The sequence below is a fragment of the Camelus dromedarius genome, chromosome 7, assembly GCF_036321535.1.
Source record: "Camelus dromedarius isolate mCamDro1 chromosome 7, mCamDro1.pat, whole genome shotgun sequence".
In the NCBI taxonomy this organism is placed as follows: Eukaryota; Metazoa; Chordata; class Mammalia; order Artiodactyla; family Camelidae; genus Camelus; species Camelus dromedarius.
In genome coordinates, this window is record NC_087442.1 from 31,980,682 (window position 1) to 31,997,706 (window position 17,025).

Genomic DNA, 17,025 nt, shown 5'->3' on the forward strand with positions numbered 1-17,025 from the left:
TCAGGGCAGCTACTCACTTGAGCCTGCCTGTTCTTCCCTTGAGAGTGTACTGTCTACCCCTTAATAAATCCTCCCTTTACTTTCTTAACCTCCACGTCCCATCTCTGAATTCTTTCTGCAATGGGGTAAGAACCTAGTCACCACAAGCAACACAATGATTATAAAAAATGGAAACATCTATGACTATCAAGAGGAAATTCGACAAATAAAATTAGAATATTTCTACAGTGGAATACCATATAACAGTTAAAATGAATCAACAGGAATAGAGTTCAGAAACAATGAGTGACAGAAGCAGGGTGCAGAAAGATCTGTACAGTGTTAAATTTTATATAAAAGTAAAAACATGCAGAGGAATACCACAGCTTATTCAGGAATACAAGCAGGATGGTGGTTACCTCTGAGGCAAAGAAGAGAAATGTGTTTGTTCAGGAAGAAACAGAAGGGAGTTTCAAAGGTATCTGTGATACTTTATTTGAGTTGCTTGATTTATTATTTTCCATACTTTTTTGTGTAGGTATGAAATCTCGTATGACAACAAAAGCAAACTTAAGGAAATCTTGCCTTAACAGTTTCTGCTTGAAAGCACAGACTTCACTGCAATCTGACTTGGGAAGAATATCTCCAATCTGAGAAGTCAGCTCCCTGAGGGATTCCTGTTTGATGACAGGTTTTCCAAGCTTAAAGGGCTTGAAACAAACTCTCATTCTCTGATAGTCTTATTTCAAAAATATGGCTAATACAATATTTGACCCTGTGACGAAGGCACTGAATGAATATTATATGTCAGTGTTAAGGTTATAGATATCAAATAGAGTTTAAGTCGTTTTAAAGCCACACCCTTTTTCTATAGCTGAAGTAGAGACTTTGATCCCAAGCCAACTTCACTGTAAGACTTGGTTTCTTTTTTTGGTTACTTCCTTATTTCTCATTATTTGTTTGTTTGTTTTGCAGTTATCTTTGGGTATGTCTCTATCTTCCATCACACTGTGAGTTTGCTGAGGGGAAGAACTGTGCTTCTGGCATGTGGAAGAGAGGTGGCAACTGTGGCACTGTAGTCTGCATAAAACCAAAAGTTCATGGGTCTTGTTTATTAATGGACCTTCTTTCATCATAAAGACTAATGGCATTTATTCTGTAATGAACTTCCAGAGATCAAAGAGATTATCTTGTTGGAAATGTGGATTTTGTTCTTATCATTAACATTACAGATGCCAAGGGCCAAGATACATGGTTTACCTACCTCTGTGGAATGTCATTTTCCACACAAGGGATAAGCGGCTCTTGCCTGGATACGTGAGCTGTGGCAGATACATTTCTCATGGACTGGCGATGGGGTGGACCTAGAGATATAAAAATAGTGCTTGAAACCATGCCTGATTGTCACATGTTAGAGACTGAAAGAGGATATTATTTCAGGATCAGGCGCTTCTGAGCAGTCCTGCCCCAGCTGCTGCATGGGGAAGCCCTGTCTTAGGAGACAGTGACAATACCTGAGAAGGTTAAAAGAAAGATACTTAGTCGTTGAGAGTACGTGACACTTTTGCTCACCATAATTTTTATCTGATTCCTCTGCTTTTAAGATTAAAAAAAAATCCAGTAATAGTTCTGGTTTGCCATTAAAAAAGAAACAGTCTAGGAGAATGTAGTGTTAAGGCAGTGGTTCCCAAGCAGGGTTGACTTTGCTCACCTGAGAGAAATCTGGTAACACCTGGAGATATTATGTGGTTGTTACAAATTGCTGACAGGGGAGGCTGTATTGGCAGTTATTGGATAGAAACCAGAGATATTACTAAACATCTTATAATGCACAGAGAACCCCCCACCAAATAATTATCTGCTTCAAACATCCTTAGTGCCAATGTTGAGAAACCCTGCTCAGAAAATCCTGCTACATTATTTTTTAAAGGTTCCATGTGTCTGCATGATTGTCACACTTACATACATACAAACTCTCTGTGCATTGATATCACTGGTTCTCACCACCCCCAGCACACACATATATATTTTTGGTTTCTTCTTACTATTTGGCCATTGACACAGAAAAATTCTTTAAAATAAAAATTGTTTTTGTTGTTTGTTGTTTTTGCTTTTGTTCATATTACAAAGCAATACTTGGTTTTAGTAGAGATATGAAAGATTAACAAATTTATAAAAAATAATCTTGGATGATGGGAATCCATATATTTTTGCTTATTTTTGTATTTTTTCCTGAATTTTCCCAATTAAAAATTAGACTGCTTATCCAGTTTTGTATCATTTTTAATTTGATATTAACCAGTCAGAGTTTTGCCATATTAGTATTTTTTAAATCATGATTTTGATGGCTACATAATATTCCATTACAGGAGTCCTCATAATTTTTTTAACTGATACCATATTTTGGACATTTCTGTTTCCAATTCCTCCCTCTCCACCAGAAATAGTGCTATATTTATACCTTTATGTGCCCCTCCTGATATTATTTCTTGAAAGCAAAGTCCTAAATGTTGAAATTCTGTGTCAAAGATTAGGAAAAAAAAAATTGGAAAGCCTCTTGTTACTTATTACTCATTTAGATTTTATAAAGATTATACTAATTTAAACTGCCATTGAAATGTATGAAAATGGCAGTTTTCTCTACTACTTGACATAAGTATTATTGTAAAACATTCCTGAGCCTGTAAAGGAGCTGAAGGAGTAGAAGACAATGAGGAAGACTAGAAGCTGCTTTCATCTCAGGTTGCATTTATTGCATTATTTCAAGACAAAGCAGACAATGCCTAGGCTCAGAGGTCACCAGCTCAAACTTGTCAGGATTCAGGCTGGCAACTCACGTGTCGTGGAGGCCTTGGCAGTATGAGTGTACCAGGAACCGCCAGACTGACCAAGCTGCAAATGGAGATTCACTGAAGTCAAACTACCTTTTCTCAATTCTGTTTAGAGTTTTCTCAATCACAGAGTGTTCAGATAGGAGGAAACTTCAGATAACTTAATCCAACTACTTCATGTTACAAACAAGGGAAATGAAATCCAGGAAATTTTAGGGGTTATCGGAATTCACAGAGCTGGGAGTAGCACTCCAGGCTGGCTGACTTGCAGAGCTAAGCACCTCTTACTGGATGATTTGGCTTTGATTCAGCCTTGACTCGAGATAGTGAGAGTATGCAAACAGAAACTGAGAAGATAAAAGGACCCAGAGACGCCTTACAGGATATCAAGTTGTTTACTTCGGTAAGTTATTTCTGGCAGGCTTTCACTCAGTTTCCTTGAAAATGTACTGTCATGAATTTATTCTCTTGGTCTGGTTGAAGAGGCAAGACTGACAAAGATTGAGGACAATGGGAATTGCCACAATCGTGGAGGGGACCACATGGGTGGGTTAAAGCCAATGGCCACACAGTTTAAAATAAAAGCAATACACAAAATTCATCAGACACACAAATCCATTACATAAGACCAAGTTAGAGAGCACTCCTTGAGCAACATCAACTTTAACCAAGAGACAATTTATGTGGCAAGAATTACATATAATATAGTACTACATTAACATATCATGTGTTACACATAATTATAAGCAACACACACACATACATACATATTTTTTTCCTGTTCTTGGAGGCAAGAACAATGTAGAAAATAAATATCTGAACAAGATACAGGTAGACCCTAACAGCAAAACAGAAAAGTGTTTAGCAAAGTCTTAGCAACTATCACATTATCCTGTGGAAAAAAACTCAAGGGTATTGCACAGACCTCCAAACTTGTAGGTCAAAGGAACTAACAAGGGAAATGTTAAATTGCTTTGCTTTCACCTGCCCTAAATTAGTATTCACCACACCCCACAAGAGAAAACAGCTATTAATAAGATTTTCCATTATTTTCAAAATAGCTTAAATATGTACTGGGCTGTGTTTGTCAAGTTAAATAAAGCTATTTTTGGATGTCTATCAGACACTTAGAAATGCGTTAACTCTTTCAGTAAAAAAATTAATGATCATAAAACAATCACCACTGTTTTAAATTACATGTTCCAAGGATGATATCCAAATGGAAACAGACGGATAATTCAGGAAATAGATTAGTTTGATTTTAGACTGTAGTCCTTACTCTCTTAGTGTTTAAATAATGAAACTTTTATTGTCCATTAAATAAATCCTCATTAACATTAAAAGTCTCTTGTCTGACTACCTTAGAGCTGCATATCATTATTTAGGCAAGCATGCAGCTACAAACTCGGTTAAGCCAATTGATGGATATCTTGACTAAACGTTAAATATTAATTGGGATGGCTAAAATCCTGGTAAATGAAAAATAATCCTTCAGGTAGGATAGATAATTTACACGGACATAATTGAAGGATACGTCTCAATTTGTTATTGACAAAAGCTGGGACAGAACTGTTCTGCCACTGATGATAATCAAGGACAGACAGTTTGAGAATAAGGATGCCTGGAGAGAATAAACTTGGGTTCAGACGTATTTAGTATCAGGTGGCAGGAAGATAAATATCAATAGAGCGCATAAACTGCGGAAACTAACCTACAGGGACAATTAGGGCTAGGCAAAGTTTTTTATAGTCACCTAGATGATAAAGTCTTTTAAAAATAATTATAGGTAAATGTGAGAACTGTAGGACTGGGGACAATAGGGTAGATGATGAAATCTGCAAATGTGGAAAGTAACAAAGCTTTAGACAATCATGAGTATACACAGTTGCATATACTGCTACTCAATTAATTTTGAAAAAACAAAGAAGTTGATCAATAATATCAAACCATAAAGCACAGAAATCATATTTGCTGATTACATTATTTGAGTACTTTTTCTTTTACGGGAGATGCAAATTAATCATGAAATGGCCATTATTCAGGAGAAGTAAACGGTAAATTGAAAAGACAAAACTATCAGCTGAATCTCTGAAAAATAAAAATATGATTGGGGTGGTAAGAATAGTCATTTATCATGTCAGCTCAGTTCTAATAGTTATATCCGTGAGTTAGAATGTTAAGGTCACCACTTGATATAGAAGAAATTGGAAACCACCAGTGAGAGCAAATGGTCAAGAGGTCAGTGCACATTAGAGTTAAAGGTCTTTAACAACTGTGTGCAGATTGCACGTAGAAGGTGATGTAATATCATCCCCTGTGAGGTTACATGAATAAAGCTGGTCAACCTCAAGTGGAAAAGCAAAACTTCACAGTGATATGTCAGAAACTACAATGCCAGTTCATCTGTAAAAGAGTCACTGTGTTATTAGCTACATATTTTTTGCAAACATTTCTGCTGCTTATTTGTGTTAGAGGTTTTTAAGAGATGTGGGCTCTTTCTTTCTGGCTCAGATAATCTCTTGCAAGATTTTGAATCTAAACTCACAGGTTTCCAAAGTCGTGCTATTTCAGAAATGGGTACCTATTCTGAATAGGTTGTCTAGAGGGGAAGGTCTATTTCTATTAAACAATTGGTTTAGAATGGAAAGGCAACAAAACCTGGCTATATAGCCTGATATTTTATAGCATTCTAATGGTTTTAATGAGTTTTCATTAAAAATATAGATTTTTAATATTCTATTCATTTTTAAAAATGGACATTCACAGAAGGAATTTTAATTCAATTCTTTTCAACAAATGTTAAATGAGTATTTACTATGGCCAAGGCTCAGAGCAGAAATTTCAGAGATACAAACAGGAATGAGAAGGAAAACTGCTTCTTTCACGATGCTCACCACTTCCAGAGGTGAGAAGGCAAGAGAATACAGAAATATATGCAGAGTAAAATTGTGATATTTAATTGTCTACTACTGTTTCATGTGCTTTGCTATTTCCTGTGACATTTGGGGTGGTCTTCAGTAAATGCTCTGACCAAAATTATAAAATAAAACACAAGCAAATATGAGTATCTATGTCTCTGACTAGGAGATGTTACGTAGGAAATCTGAAATAGTGGGGAATTGGAAAACTGTTTATATTTAGTTCCAGAATTGTCTTTGTTCTTATGTATAAATAGTCCTCTCATACTGCTCCGCCACCTCAAAATGCATGAAACTCCAAACAAGACTTTAAAGCCACCTCACAATACCCAACCCACAAGTCACTGGATAAGCTGCTCTCTCAACTTGCTCAGCTGCCCCCCATTCTACAACAAAGACAGCAACAACTTTGATACAAATAGTACTGAAAGCTACAGTGTATGATCAACTTTGTGGTTTAAAAAAATCCTAGTTGTAAGACAAACTAAAACCAAATGCATGGAGTAGTACAAGAAAGTAAATGCCAGCGAAGAGTTGATATATTCATAACTAAATTACAATAATATGAACAGGAAAGTAAGGTTTTATTAGACTTTGTGCTATGAAAAATCTTCTTGCAAATAAGTTAGCCATCCCAAGTCCAGAAATATTGAATAGCCAGGATTTGGCTAAGTATGTTTTTAAGGTTTGATAACAATTTGCTTTAGGTAGAATGACATATAACCTTAACTAGCATAAACAAACATATTGTTCAGATTGGTGCACTATTTTATGTGTAACAAAATTTACACATATTAATTACAACTTTTTAGGGCCATTATACAATGGGCAAACAAACCAATGGAGGAAGATCTCACTTTTTATTTTAGAAAGGATTAAAATGATAGACATCTACTCTAACAAAGGAAAAAAATTTAATAAAACTTGAATAAAAAGTTAGTTAGAAAATAATTTTAGTTTTATTTACTGTTGATGTAACTGCATAAATATAAACAGATACTATAACGACTGACTTGATAATTTTGATCTGGACGATGAGTTGAGGGATTCCTTGAGAGAAGTATTCATAAGTGATAGAGATCTAGACCTCAATAAAACAAAGAAATAAATTAGAAAAATAAAGAAAAATTAAACTAACATATGATATTTTTATAAGATAAATTTTAAATTTTAATCATACCACCCTATTAATGAAGTGGTCAAGAATAAACAGAATAAGATTCAATAGGAAAAAAATGCCAAAAAATTTAAAAGAAAACAAAACACATTGCAAGAATGAAGACAAAAAACATCTAGACAATAGTTGTCAATCATATTCAGTCAATAGTCAATAATTTAACCAGCTCAGATAAAAAGGGAAAATAAAAAAGGAGCAAAAATATTTAAATGAAACTTTCTGCTTATTACTTCCAAGTTGATTGGGGTTCATTCATTCATTCATGCACTGTGCCAGACAATGGGACTCTAACAGTGGACAAGACGAACATGATGCCTCTCTTCATGGAGCTTATAGTCTACAGAGAGAAACAGTCAGTATGTGAGTAATCAAATGAATACTTATGATGAGTGCTATGAAGGTGACAAAGAAGGTATTAAGATGGAGAATAACAGGTGGCTGCCTGCTTTAACCAGGCAGTAAGGGAAGACCTGTCTAAGGAAGTGATGTTCAAGCTAATATCTGCACGACAAAAAAGAGCTAGAAATTGGAAGGTCTGTACAAAGGGAGTATTCCAGGTAGAGGGAAGAACAGTTAAAGCCTTGAGACAGAGACTACGTTGGCTCCTGGAAGAAGGAAAAGGTGCTGTAGCAGAGTATGTATTTAAGAAGAGGAAAAGGGAAAGTAGATCTTTATACAAGGAGCAACTTACAGGGAAAGACATATGAACCTACATATTAATAAGTAATTCATCAATATAGATTTTAAAAAATCCTAAAAGTTATCTAGTCTGACCCCTTCCCACTTACTCCAAGTCTCATTTTTCCCAAATGGATAGAACAGTCCTCACCTATGTCAAGGAAGGAGACTAGACAAAGGAATTCTCAAAAGAAGGTATTTGTGTATCTGGTTTTCTGTATGTTCCACCATATCTGGAACATTTAGCATTCCTGAAATTTGTATTTTGGAGGGTCACTGGAAAACCAGAGGCCTATGTAATCAGTTTACACAGGTTGCATAAAAGTTTTAAATTGTAATTTGTTTTCAAAATTCTGGAGATGACTCACCTGTTTGGGTGGCCATATCGTATTAGACTTTCAAAAAAAAAGTAGCCCAGAGTCCAGGATAATATTTTTAATTTTTATTAAAATTTCTACTAAACCATAGTCCAAGTTGTCTTATTTTTCTTAGGTACTGTGCCTGTGGGGCTTCATTGATTTGCCAGGACGTCCTACTTCAAGCTGATTTCGGAGACAGGGTAATTTGTCACATTTATGGAAACTAGGTGAATTTCCAGAATTGGGCCACAACAGTGTAAAATAAATGACTTTCAAAGTAAAACCAAAATAAATAGTCTTTGTGTGTGTGTGAGAGAGAGAGAGAGAGACAGAGACAGACAGAAACAGAGAAACAGAGGAGGCTCCATTATTGAATTTAGAAATTTAGATAAACAATTCTCTCTTATTTCTTTTGTCTGAACAGTCTCTTATGTAGTAAGAATGTAGTTGCCTCTTTCTTTATACTAAAAAAAGGAATGATTTGAAGGGCAGAGGCTTTGATTTCTATGTGGAAACTGAAATATTGATACCCTAACATCTTACTGAAAGTTGTCTTTGGGGTTGGTGGTGTAGGGCTGCTGTAGGGACAAACCCTCCTCCTTCCAACCAGTTCCTTTACATACAGCAAAAAGAGACACCTCTTTAGAGAGAGTGTCAGACAGACCTGATTTCTGTTGACTTCTATTCTCTGGCAGAGGTTTCAGTATGTTCTTCATAAAAGTACACACCACCAAAATTTCTGGGCACTATGTTTCAAAGGAAAGCCTTTAGAATCCCAGAGAAGGCTGATGAGACGCTTATGGGTAGCTGAGACATACAAGGTGTAAAGCCATTAGGGAGGGTGCCTGTACCGCCCAGCAGCGGGACCCAGAGCGTGCAGCCATGGCTGCTGACTGCACAGCTTTCAACGACAAAATGGAGCATGTGGACATTTAGGCGCTGACTCCAGCTAAACTGGTTAATGACTAGTATCGTCCAAATGAGGTAGCAAGCTGAAAGACTCATAATCTCTCCCTGTGCGAGGATTTTAATTAAATAATTATAATGTCCTTGTTGTAATTATTTATCAGTAACTGTGCTCCTGAGTATTGCTTCTTTCGCCTTCATTTGTTCTGTCAGCTCAGCTGAAAAATGCAACATTCACTTGGCCAAGATGAGAGGAAAATGAGTGATTCTTATTCACCACAAAGCAACACTTGAAAAATTGTGTAAGTGAGGAAAGATTCTAGGTTCTTCCATTTATAACTCTGTACTTTTAGGAGAGGAACCCCAGTTTCCTGATGTGGTCTTGTCCACTGTTAGAGTTCCATTGTCTGGCACAGGCTTTCTAATTGCTTGTTCCTAGCAAATATAAAAATACTCAAGACTTGCATATAGATTTTGCTTATACAATTATTTTTCATTGTTCACAGTAGTTGCATTCCATAAAGTCACTGTTAACACTGAATTAGAGAATACTGAACCATGGATCCTGGGGGAAATGCAGACTTACCTTCTTGTGAGTTTCTGGTCACAACATTTTTGTCAATTGATCAATGCATAACCTTATTTTATGTATGTGTCTGCTTAAAAACACCTTGTTTAATCTATACTGTTGATTCATTAACGTTGAATTCACAGTCAAAAGCATTATAATTCATACCTGAAAAAAGCTAATCTAATTTTCTCTGTAAGGCATATCACAGCCCTCTTAAACATAGAAACACAAGGCAGCACCTTCGTTCTATTCCCCAGGACCATTTTAAACAGCAAAATCATCAACAAAAAGCACAAACTTGCATAAAATATAGCACTAAGTAGACTGTGAAAAGGGCACTCAAAGTCTACTGTATGAGAGCTGAAACAAAAAGGCAGAATGTCACCTTGCTTGATCCCAGCTGGGAACCTGTGTCGGGCAGCTCAAATTTTTCACCCTTTGTGCGTGTTCACAAATGACCATGAAATTGTTACCTCTATTGATTTTGCTGCCACAAATAAATTTTAACAAGAAGAAGAATTCACAAACACAGAATTCACAGATAATAAAGATCAACTGTGGTGATTTAGCTGTATTCCCTCAGTTCTAATAATATTTTTAAAATTTTAGAATATACAATAGTGAGTACAATTGTGAATGATGATAGTATTTTTGATCTTTCCAGTCTATTAAGTTTTATTTCTTTATCTTTTACCTTACTTCACTAGATAGGAACTCTTGTGCAGTGTTAAGTACAGGTAGTAAGAGCAGGCATCCTCTTCTCAGTTCTAAACTCAGAGGGAAAACTTTTAATATTTTACAGAAAGTAGTGTTTTCTGTAGGGTTTGTTGTATGTCCTTTTACCAGTTTAGAAAAGTTCCCAAGTTCCCTTTTACTTTTAGTTTAGAATTTTGTTATGAATGAGTGTTAAACACTATCATATTTTCTGCAACTGAAGAAATTATATATGTGCAACTGTACATATGTATGTATATGTGTGTATATAAAAATATATATATTTCACCTCTGGAATAAACCAATTTGGTTGTAATGTATAACTTTTCTTCATATAACTTTGGATTTCACTTGCTAGTAACCTCTTTAGAATTGATTTACAATGTTGTGTTAGTTTCTGGTGTACAGCACAGTGATTCAGTTATACACATATATTTTCTTTTCATATTCTTTTTCATCTACATGTGACTGTCCAGCTTTCCCAACACCATTTGCTGAAGAGACTATCTTTTCTCCATTGTATTTTCTTGCCTCCTTTGTCAAAGATTGATTGACTGTAGGTGTGGGAGTTTATTTCTGGGCTCTCTATTCTGTTCCATGTCACTGTTTTTGTGCCAATACCACACTGTTTTGATTACTGTAGCTCTGTAGTATTGTCTGAAGTCTGGAATGGTTATGCCTCTAGCTTCTTTCTTTTTCTTTGCTACTGCTTTGGCAATTTGGGGTATTTTGTGGTTCCATATAAATTTTAGGATTATCTGTTTTAGTTCTATGAAAAAATGTCCTGGGTAACTTGATAGGGATCACATTAAATCTGTAGATTGCTTTCAGTGGTATGGCCATTTTAACAATATTATTTCTTCCAATCCAAGAGCATGGGACTCTTTCCATTTCTTTAAATCACTTTTAATTTCCTTTATCCATGTTATATAGTTCTCAGTGTGTAAGTCTTTCATCTCCTTGGTCACATTTACTCCTAAGTGTTTAAGTTTTTTGGATGTGATTTTAAAAGGGATTGTTTTGTTTTTACTTTCCTTTTCTGATATTTCACTGTTAGTGTAAAGAAAATTGCAACAGATTTCTGTATGTTAATCTTGTATCCTGCTAACTTGTTGAATTCTTTTATCAGCTTTAGTAGTTTTTGTGTATATTGAATATATAAAATAGTAATAATATCTGTAGGATTTTTAAAACAGTAATTCATATATCATGATAAAAAGACTCCAAATATCAATACATATCTGAATATTTCTAATTGCAACAAAATTTCCTATTCAAGCAGACACTTTCAGCAGAGTATTACAAACATATGTTGCAGCACCATCTAGCAAACTCCTAATGTATTTACCATATCACAAACATTTTGTCCTTTTTCCAGTAGTGAACATATTTTTCTGAATATCTGCAGGGTCATGGAAATTTACAGATTTTATGAAACATGGAAAAAAAGAAAAACCTCAAGTATAATACAAAAAATACCCCATATTTACACTTTTAAATTCTGTTTATTTTACATATATATGTATATGTATAAAATATACATATATATGCTTGTGGGTTAAAATAAAATTTATGTGCTTTTATTCTTTTAAACAAAACTCTTTGGATGTAATTTTAAAATATGCCACAATTTGACATTTTTCAGTTGTTTATTTCATTGGTGGATAGACAAAATAAAATTAAGGCTTGGTTTATTATATCTAGGTAATAATAATAATAGTAAGGTACATAAATAAACTTCAAAAAAATCACCATTTCTGATGGCAGTACAGACAGATTAGTAAATGGAAGATAGAATTGCAAGTGGGAAAGCATGAGATTAGAGATAAATCAACTTACTATTTTTATGACCCTAAGCAAATTATATAACCCCCTGAATCTTAGTTTCCTAAACTTCAATGTGCCAATGAGGAAAACAACATTAATAATAGGGTTATTGAGAAGTGCTGTATACAGCATATAATTCAATAGATTATTTTTCATAATTTATCTCCCAATAAGTTTATTTTCAACTATCTGACAAGTTAATCAGTTAAGAGAGTAAACTGAAAAATAACATTTACCAATTACCCAATTTATCTTGGCTGGCTTGACTCACTTTGCCTGATCTCAGACAAAAGTTCAACATATTTTGCACATCAATACCCCAACATAATCATGGCAAAACAGACATTTCTGACAGTTCAGTGAATTATTTGCAGGTCTTTGTCTAAAAAAAAGAAACTATTTGATTAATTGAATTTTTCCAGCTTTTCAACTGGTCTGAGTCTAAAATTATATCTAGATGAACAAGTCACTTGGAAACAAAAAAAGTTGCATTCCAACAGAACATACTGAAAATTGCCAGAACTCCATGAACCTGTTTGAGTGGCCTGATTTGTAGACATGTAACTAGCTACTAGGTTAAAGAATTTTTTCCACTAAGCAAACATACAAATAAAATAACCGCCAGGTTTTTATGTATAGAAACTGTTCTCATTGTGTAGATTGAGAGCCGATTTGAAGCTTGGGTCACAAGCATCGTAATGTCAGCCTGCCAACTATCACATTTCTCAAACACAGCATCCAGTTACTTTGGACAGGGACTGGCCTGCTGGAACCTGACAGTTCAGTCACTGCCAGCAGTTTTAATAGCTGAAGGAAACTGCAAACAGTAACCTTTTCATTTAGCACTGACAAAAATTCTGCCCCAAAACCCAAAGCCTGAGAGACACCAAAAAAAATTTAGCTCAAGTCAAAGTTAAAGTTCTCGTTTAATTTTATCTTATTTTTTGGTCTTTTTTCTTTTTTAAAATTAATGGTTGTTTGCAACCAAGGGGACTGTTTACAAACAAAACCACTAGGAACACTGAAACCATGAGTCTTTATGATTAAAAGTCTTGTGTCACCTGCTTTGCCTCCGGCATTAACATCTAAATAACACTATTCTGATGACATAGGAATGAAAGGGTACCCTTTTATCACTGGACTATATAAAAGTGACAGAAAGAAATTAGCAGTAAAGGCTTTTCGGAGAAGGTTAGCCTCTTGGGTATAACTAAGCAACCTCTGAGAAACAGACAGTGGTATTTCAACACTTGAGTACCATGCTTTGCTAGGTGATTTCAGACATTACAAGTAATGTATTGTTTAGTTGTACCCATGTACACCATTAAATGCATCACAGTGTGGCATGGATTCAGCAAGTTTTAGTCATAACATGCCAGCTGGAGAATATTAAGGGGGGAAAAATCCGTTTCCAATTTCTGCTTAATGTTCTGGTGAAAATAATGTAAGTCACTTCTGTGAATGTATTTACCTTCCAAACACTTTAACTACTCTTCAATACATAGGTACTAAAAGAGAATTTTCAGTAATGCGGTGTTTGCTCACCCCCTCTTCCTTTCTCAGTTTTTGCATTCCTTTCTTACTCTTCATTGATGCATATAAATTTCAACATGTTTCTTTTACTTCTAGAGTTAATTAACCTTAACGCTAGACTGACATTGGCAAGTTTACGGAGCAACAAAAGTGTCTTTGTAGGCAAGAATTATACAAACACCGTGACTGTATTTTGCAATCGTTTTCCTGAACTTTTTTATGGCTATTAAAGCCTTATGGTGGTCTTCCACAATAAGTACTGTGGACTATGAAAAAAGATGTGTAATTTTCACTTTTGCTGTTAAAAATAATTTTCATTTGCTTTGCTGCCCCAATCACTAAAATCTACCCAGAGGATTCCTCCTTTTTTCTGAGCATGTCTACTAAGTACTGCTCCATATTTAACTCGCTCTTAGATCACACCATGGCTTGAGAATTCTTTTAATCTCTTTTCCATTTATAACTGTACTGCTTGACCTTTTTTCAGCAAGGTGTCTTGTATATAAAATGTCAGTGAGAGGATTACAGACATGGGACAAAGATATAGTTTAATTAAAAAAGGTCCTGTGAGATTGAAAAAGGTTACTGGCCTAGATCACAAATATTTAATGCCAGATGACTATTTATGAGGCTAAAATTAAAAAAAAAAAAAAGATTTACTGGCTATTTGTAATTGACCAACTATTAAATTTACAATAATTATATTATACTTCTGATGAAAACTTTTGCTTTGTATTTATAGTAAATTAAAACATTTAAACTATGAACTATGCCAGTTACAAAATAAAAATTAATTCAATTTCCCTGTAAGTGAGACAATATAACAAAGGTTTATAGACCTGGTTATTTTTAATGTCAAGGTTTGAATATTATAAAAATTTATTCATTGTTCAGAAGCCACTATATGAAGCTATGTATGGACTGATTAAACCAAATGCATCCATGCAACAAATGGCTTTCCCACTCATTTATCCTTCCAACCAACCTCATGTATATGCACATGTATAGAAGTCAAAATATTGAACACTAAGCTATTTAACCACTGATTTGACAAAGATGCCAGTTATTCAGAAGGGATACCCAAACAATCAAAAAAGAATACTATTATTAAAATCTAGTGACTAAAATGTGTGAGACCAGCAGAACACACACACACACACACACACACACACACACACCTATCAACATAAAGCTGAAGCTGATATGTCAACAACTAGGAATCCAGCAAGGAGGAGCCTTCTTTGACTCCAGAATTTGGTACCTAAATTTATACCCCTTCATTACTATCATAGTATGTGGGGATGTCAAAAAATGTTAGAGAGAGATACTAGAAGTTTCATTTAAACCATACAGTTAACAGTCTCACGATGTTCTAAAACCAAATATGGAAACTTCTATTTGTTATTTCTCTGAAACCCCAAAGCTTCCAAGTACCAGACATCTTACCTGAGCATTAAGAAAATCCTGGGCTGCGTCTTCCAGCTTGAAATAAAGATTAGGTTTCCTAAAGCCATGAATTAGGGATCTCATTCTTTGCAACCATCTCATGGTATTCACTCAGATCAAACATTTCTTCAGGTGGAGGAGAGTTTACCATTCTTCTATTAAAGATATTCAAATGCTTTGTGGACTTATAAAAGGCAACTTTTGGTGTTTTTACATGACTTCAAATTCAAAACTTCAAAAACTCCGATGAAACTCTGTAATTAGCATTACATCTGTATCTGGATGTTTCAGGTACTTGAATGTTTTAGCCATAGCAGCACCAACAATAGCAACTGTAGGAGAAAACAAAAAAAATTTCAATAAATCTGATCCATTCAGTATCTGCATGAAATACATCCAGGAGGAAATTTCTCATGCTAGGCAGGATAAAAGAATGTATCTAGTCATTCATTTATTCAACAAACAGATACTAAATTTAATTGGTAACTACTATGTGTCTGACACTGTGCCAAGTGTTAGGGATAAAACAGTGAACTGCAACGTATGTATTTCCTGTTCTCATGGAGCTAAGAGTCTATTGAGGGTAAAGGAGTGACAGATTGTTGTCAAATAATCATAGTAACAAAAACATAATTACGAACTCAGGTAAATGACATCAAATAAAAAGTACTCTATGAAATCCTGTGATAAAGGAAGTTGATTTATATATGGTGTGAGGGGAGTGCAGGGAGTCAGTGGTCAAAGACGGCTCAAGGGTAAGACATTTATCTGAAAACCATGGAAATTCTTAAGACTTCAGGAGGAGCAACCTTTGCACAGATATTTTTACAACTTAAGAATCCCAAGTCTTCCCCACCATGATGAAGTTAGCAGGGGCAGCACACAAGAAAGTTAGCTCCCCCAAATCTGGATATGATAAACAACCTTAAATGTTGTAAAATAAGTATTTTTAAATAATTTTAAAATATCAAAACAGAAACAGAAACCATAATGTATATAATAGGATACTATGGCCATAGGCAGGAAAATTTGGCCAAAAAAAAAAAAAAAGGATCAAAATTTTTTAATTCTTTAAAGAAATAAAATAATTTAATGGAAGATTAAACAGATTAGGAGCTGCTCAAATGCTGTTAGTAAACAGGAATCTGGAGCTGAAGAAATCATTTATTAGATTATAAAAGGCAGCAATTGTGGGGGCTAGTGAATCCCAAATACACAGGGTAGGCTGGCAGGCTTACAGACTTAGGGAAGAATTGAATTGCAGTCTTAAGTGAGAAGGCAGTCTGAAGGCAGAATCCCTTCCTCCTCAAATAATCTCAGTTTTGTCTAGAGTCCCTCAGCTGATTGAATGAGGTCCATACACGTTAGGAAGGGTGATTTGCTCTACTCAAAGTTTACTGATTTAAATGTTATCACACTAAAAAATACATGACAGCAACATTTAAACTGGTGTTTGACAAAACAACTCGGTACCTTAGCACAGCTAAGCTGACACATGAAATTACTCATCACAATGAATATTGAGAGATGCAGAGAGTAAAGTGAGAAAGCCTCATCTGTCTGAAAGGTGGTCTATAAGGAGAGATAGGGACTAGAAGTGAGTCAATATTCAAAGCAATATTGCCTGAACGTTTGTCAAAATTGAAAGAAGACATGAGATTTTTCAGATTGAAGTGTCACACAAACTTAGAGCAAGAAAATAAAATTAAATCCACAACTAGTCTGTTGAGGTGAAACTGCAGAACGTAAAAGATAAAAAGAAAATATTTAAAGGTTTTAGAAGAAAAGACCGACCATCTAGTAAAGAAAGGTAATTAGAATGAGAACAGACTGTTTATTGGCGTCAAGAGCTACACGGGGTAATGGAAAGATACTTTTCAAAGGCTCAGAAGAAATCAGTGAACAAATTGGCTTTTATACCCAGCTGAATGACTGGTTAAGAGAGAAGGTAAAATAAAAGCATTTATGCAAGGTCTGAGAGCTTTTTTAATCTTTGGACTTTGCTGAAAGAAATATTAAATGATGCATTTCAGTACAAAAAAAAAATGCTAAAGGAAAAGACTAGGATGCAAGAAGCAATTCTCCC

General features: G+C 34.8%; 1 long non-coding RNA gene across 1 annotated transcript in view; it reads right to left on the reverse strand.

Annotated features, from left to right (window-relative positions):
• Window positions 1–15,264, reverse strand: part of LOC135321672 (uncharacterized) — a 228,093-nt gene extending 212,829 nt beyond the window's left edge. Inside the window, exons 1-2 of the long non-coding RNA XR_010381609.1 lie at window positions 14,940–15,264; window positions 1,244–1,343 (exon numbers count right to left, since the gene is read on the reverse strand). This is a non-coding gene — a long non-coding RNA (uncharacterized LOC135321672). The remainder of the gene's footprint in view (window positions 1–1,243; window positions 1,344–14,939) is intronic.
• Window positions 15,265–17,025: the final 1,761 nt, after the last annotated feature.